The sequence below is a fragment of the Phascolarctos cinereus genome, unplaced genomic scaffold (genome assembly GCF_003287225.1).
Source record: "Phascolarctos cinereus isolate Bilbo 61053 unplaced genomic scaffold, phaCin_HiC Scaffold_4;HRSCAF=312, whole genome shotgun sequence".
Taxonomy (NCBI): domain Eukaryota; kingdom Metazoa; phylum Chordata; class Mammalia; order Diprotodontia; family Phascolarctidae; genus Phascolarctos; species Phascolarctos cinereus.
Genome location: NW_027555847.1, coordinates 652,249,522 through 652,255,521, shown reverse-complemented (window position 1 = coordinate 652,255,521; position 6,000 = coordinate 652,249,522).

The window sequence follows — 6,000 nt, the reverse complement described above, 5'->3', positions numbered from 1 at the left end:
ACGTGAGACCATCAGGGGTGACATGTCATCTCCTGAGGTTCAGGGAGGACTGCAAGGTGTGAGATGAAGAGTCACAGGTACACTAGTGGAGAAAGTGCCCGTCTCCCCCATCCCTCACGACATGCCAAAGCCTCTATCACCTGCTCCTTGACTATGGCTCTACCTTGCATCCCCTTGTTCCAGGCTACTTAGAAAACACCTAGAAAGCTAAAGATAGGCCAAACGCAAAGCAAGGACTACAACCCCTGTGGCCAACAAGGGGAGAGTATGGAGGCAGAAAGGACATGACAGTCGGAGTGGGGTAATAACAGTGGAGCTGGAACTCACTTCAGGGACAGTAGGGAAGAAGAGAAGCTAGGAATGTGCAAGAAGAGATGGGAAGAGGGGGAGATAAAGGACAAAAGGTGGCCTGGGATCTCAATCCCAACTGTGTTTAGGTTTACATAAAGGAACGTGCATCAACTCAGCAGGGGCAGGAATAGTCCAGGAAGACTGCCTACAGGATCTAGCTTGAATTGGGCCCCTAAAGATGGACAGGATTGGGAGAAGGCATGGAGAGGAGAATGAGGGAAAGAACATTGTGAGTGAGGTTTCCATTTGGGTTGGGGCTGTGTCAACACTCATATATCAAGGAGCCATCCTGAAGGCAAAAACTCTCCAGCTTCTTCCACCAGTATCTGGAAGCAGCCTTCATCCACCATAGATATAGTCCTGGGGACGTGACAGGGCTCTGGTGACAATGCTCTCTAACCACACTCCTTCATCTTTGACTCACCAGTGAATAAATAACTTCCCCTCATTTCCTTCAGACTACCTCCCTAAAGCATTGTAGCAAAATTGCAAGACGGTACCCTTCCCAGGATCATCTGAATTTGAACAGGGAACCTTGAGGAATCAGGCTTTAATGGTACCATTAGTAAATTTTAATGACAGGACTTGGGGATCACTTCCAGGGCAGGGAGAAGCCAAGAAAATTTCCCATCTAGGGAAGAGAGGAGGCCAGGGAGGAAAGAACATCTCAACATACCCTTCCTATCCTCCTGATGTCTTTCATTCTAGAGGTCAGGATAGGTCTGTGTCTAGGGAGTTAGTAGTGACAAGTGCCCTAGGTCAGAAGTCAAAATACCTTGGTTCAGTTCCTAACTCTGAAATTGACTTGGTTCAGTCTTTTCCCATGTGTGGGCCTTGATTTCCTCTTCTAGCATATGAGGAGCTTTGACTTGAATTAATTTTGGATGTGTGGGGAGTCTCCTGTTCACTTTTTCCACCTTTTAGCATCAAATATTCTTCAAATGGGTAGATGTGGTAAGCCAACAACCACATCAAAGAAATGGAAAACCCATGCACAAACATATATTCTAAGGTTTACTGAAAGATGTTTATTTTACGGCCAGCCGGGGCCCCATAGAGCCAGAGCACTGTCTCACTTCAAGTCTATAGGTTGTTTACACCAATTATAGGGTCTTGTGGCACCCGACGTCTCAGAAAAGTTCAGTCATGTCAGAATGAAACATGATTTCCCAGCTTCTTGCATATATATATAGGAAAGGTCTCATCTTTGACGTGGGTCCGTGTTTTACCAATTTCCCCAATTCTGAAGGGTTCTAGGGCCATGGTGGGTGTGGAGACAATCTATTCTTTCTGCTCCACTTTGGGATCTTTGAGTACTGTAATTGGTTGAGGAAGGGGGCCTACTCTCATGGCCTTTTCTTAGAGCCCAGTCTCCTCTACACTCCTCTAGATAAGGGCCCTTACCTATATGTACTAACCTGTGTGTCCCATGAACACAAAGATTTCTTAGAACTCTATCTCTGTTGTGAAAATCTTGAAAATGAACTTTGGGTCAGCACTCATCTGAGCTGAAGTAGCTACATGGTAAGCTTCTTATTGTTCTCAGGTGAGGAATGTCAGGGATAGTCCAGTACCAGCTCTGCCTGACTCAGAAGAGCAGATAGTTAAATTCTCAGTCTTATCATTTACACTTGGAAATCGGTTACAAATCAGGGCTTGTTTTATTGTTTTATTGATTGTCTGGACTTCAGAAAGTAATGGAGATATGCATTATAATAATGCAAATTAAACTTCAAAGTATGTCATGTGTGTGTGTGTGTGTGTGTGTGTTGCCCCACTACCACCAGAGCCTGTTGCAAAGCACTTACCAGCACACCTCTGAATGTGTTGGTTGTTTATGCCTGAAGCTTCTCCATCCTCAGAGTCTCATCAGTTAATGGGTAGGTGTGATTCTCTCCCCAAAATCATCAAGATACAGTGTAAAGTCAGTGGCAGTGGTCCTGATAAGAGTTCCAGATCTATACTAGGATGTTAAAAACTGATTCCAGTGATATGTAGTTTGAACCTGAATTTTTTTTTTTTGGTGAGGCAATTGGGGTTAAGTGACTTGCCCAGAGTCACACAGCTAAGGAGCGTTATGTGTCTGAGGCAGGATTTGAACTCAGGTCCTCCTGACTCCAGGGCTGGTGCTGTATCCATTGTGCCACCTAGCTGCCCTGGACTTTTTTTTCGATGGGTAGAGGAGAGACAGAGAGAATTTGGAACTGAAAAGCAAATAAAGTAGAATTTTTTAAAATAAAATTTTTATAAGAAGATTACATTCTGGGGCAAGTCACTTAACCCCAATTGCTTCACCAAAAAAAAAAAAGATTACATTCTACCAGATCAGGAGTTCATAATCTTTGTGTGTGTGTGTCATGGACCCCTTTGAAACCTACTGTTGTGGTTCATTGCCTGCATTCCTAATTGAAGCTAATGTTAAATTTCAATTACAGGTTAGTGAAAATAAAGCTGTGACTTCCCCCCCCAAAACAACAAAAAATATGTATATGAATCTTTTTCCTTCCTTCAATTCATAAAGACAACCCAGTTAAACAAAAGTACCACCACAGCAGGGCTGGTACAGCTGCCAAGAGCAGAGCTGCAGGCCCCTGCTGTAAGCCTTGCAGGCAGTTTTCTGCTAAGGCTAATGGGGCACCTAGGCTTTGGAAGGGTGGAAGCTTTGTACTGTAGCTGTTATCCTTGGTGGGACTAGAGGTCCCTGGCACAAATACTGTATGGGCCCCTTCTTCCCATGAGATACCCCAGGCCACTGGGCTATTAACTATATTTTGCATTTACTCATCTATGTTTTTCAGGGGTTCTGAAGTTTTTTGTGTTTTATGGCTTTCTTTGACAGTCTGGTGACATCTCAGAATAATGTTTTTAAGTACATAAAAAATTGACAGGATTACAGAGTAAACCAATTATACTGAAATTGTTATCAAAATATAAAACAAGCTTATGAAATCTAGATGACTAACCCCAGTGTATAGTGGTTCCCCAAGTTCCATACTGACCCTCTCCAACTGACTGAAAACTTTGAGGGTTGGGACTGTTTCAGTTTTGGTTTTGTATCCTTAGTGCCTGGCATACAGGAAGTGCTTAATAAATGCTTGTTGATTGATTCTGTTGAGGTGTAGATGCTAGGGGTGCTGGGACCCCAAAATCATGACATGTGGGTCCTGACTGAATGAATTTGACCCAAGTCTTCTTTCAGCCAAAGACAAGGTTTATTAGAGGTTAATCATATACGCCAGACTCTTAAGGAATCTGAACATTAGTGCTGCCTGTAAGGACGAGTGGGCATGAGAAAGTCTCAGTGCCTATATGGGGTCGAGGATGGATCTTATATACAGCCAAGTAATTTGGGGTTACTGGAAGAGGGGCTGGGAGGAGGATCTTGACTGGGGTGACTGGGGGAGGAGTTTAGGGAGCATCCTGATGGGAGTGTCTAGGAGGTTGAATAGGGTCATCTAGGAACAGCCTATGAAAGGCTAGGCTTTATTAGGGTAACAAAAGCACTGGAAGATAGGGCCTGGGATAAGGAAGAGGTTGAATGGGTCTGGATAAGATCAAGGGTGGGAAATACACTAGTCTTCATTAGGGTATCAAAGAATCGGAAGATAAGGCCCAGGGATAGGGAAGAGCCAGTTGATTGGATTATAGCTACAGGCAACTGCTTGAGACTTCTTTGACCAAATAAGTGGGTTCAAGGAAAGTTTAAGGGAATTCTGGGGCCCATAGGCAAATGGGACCCAAATCCTTTTTGGGGTGAGGGGCAAAGGTTTAGGCTTGGGCCCATACCCCATCAATTCCATCTTCCCCTACTACTCCTTTTCTTTTTTCTTTTTAAATTTTCTATTTATAAGCTTAAATATGTATTCAAAGAACAGAACAGTATTGATCCTGTGACTTTGTTAAGAGCTTTGTATTTTTAAAGTGTATGTTAAATTTAACACAATGGCAATAAAATTGCCTCCTTTGTGTCCCCTTCTGAACTCCCTTCTCTCTTCTGTGTATTTTTAGATTTCATTGACCATTTCCTGGAATTATCACTTCCTCCAATTTCCTCTCAATGACTCTCCTCCCACCCCCTACCCCCCACAAATAGAAGCCTTCCTTTGTAATAAATATAGTCAAGCTATGCCTGAAATCATATTTCTCATTTTGCACTTCTGAGTGAAAGAATGAAAATGTATGAAGTGGTTACTATGGGCAAAGCACTGTGCTGAAATAGAAAAACAGGACATTCTCCACTCCTGGGGAGTTCACATTCTTTCTTTCTTTATGTTTTGGTTAGGCAATGGGGTTAAGTGATTTGCCCAGGGTCACACAGATAGCTAAGTGTCAAGTGTCTGAGGCCGGATTTGAACTCAGGTCTTCCTGATTCCAGGGCTGGTGCTCTATCCACTGCACCACCTAGCTGCTCCTGGAGTTCATATTCTAATGGAAAAACAATACATTGAAGGCTTTAGCTGACAGTTAAATGGAAATGTTCATTGGTCCTTCGGGTGAAGCAGCAAAGCAGACTAGGTAATGCACCTCCCTTACTGAGATAAATTCCTATTGATTTCTGATGTTGTACCATTTGACAGTGCTGAGGACTTTTGCAGTGAGAGCTTTTTTTGGGGGTATTCAGTAGCTGTGACTGTAGCTTCAGCATCCACAGAAATAGTTGCTAGACTTCATCTTCCTGGTTGGGTTGCTTCCTGGGAAGCACAGCTTTAGGACTGGTGGTCTAGACGGTCCAGCCACTCCCAGGGTTCTTGGGCTTACCTGGTCATCATTAGTAGTTGGTATTAATGGGTGGGAAGGAAGGTGGCACTGCTCCATGTTGATCGCTCCCCTCAATGCTGCAGACCCAGGCTAGAAGCAAGGCCAGTGGTCTGGGGACACAGCTATTCCATGGTTCTTGGATTCAGGGTCCTGAATCAAGGGCTGGTTCCTTCAGAGTAAGAGGGCAGGTGGTGGTGGTGGTTTGACTTGCCTGGCACATGCTACCTCCTGTCTTTCTCTCCAGCAGCCTTCCTGCTTCAGCTAAACTTGGCTTGCCTGCCCTGTCAGTGACAGTCACTGGGGATGGCTAACCTCTTTTCCACACAACAGTTTCCCTGGAAAATTGCTTTGGGGACTAAACCTCTAGTCCATCTCTCTGCAAAGAGGTAGGAAGCATGCCATCATCAGCCTTCTGAAGTCATGATTGGTTATTGCATCGATCAAAGTTGTTTCCTTTACTTTATTGTAATAATGCAATGCTCACTTCGTTCTGCATCAGTTCATGCAAAATTTTCCAAGTTTTTCTGAATATGTCATATTCATCATTTCTTACCATACAGGTGGTTAGGGAGCACGGTAGATAGAATATTAGACTTGAAGTTAGGAAGACCTGAGTTCAAATCCTGCCTCAGACACTTACTAGCCGTGTGACTCTGGGTTAGTCACTTAAAGTCTGTCTTTGGTTTTTTCAGCGCAATACACTTAGGTACCATACCATAATTTGTTCAGCCATTACCCAACCAATAGATAGCCATTTTGTTTCCAGTTCTTTGCTACAACAAAAGGCACTGGTTACATATTTGCACATATGGTCCTTTCCCTCTGTTTTTGTCCTTTTGGGGGTGCATGCGTATTAGTGGTATGGATGGGTCAAAAGGAATGCACAGTTTA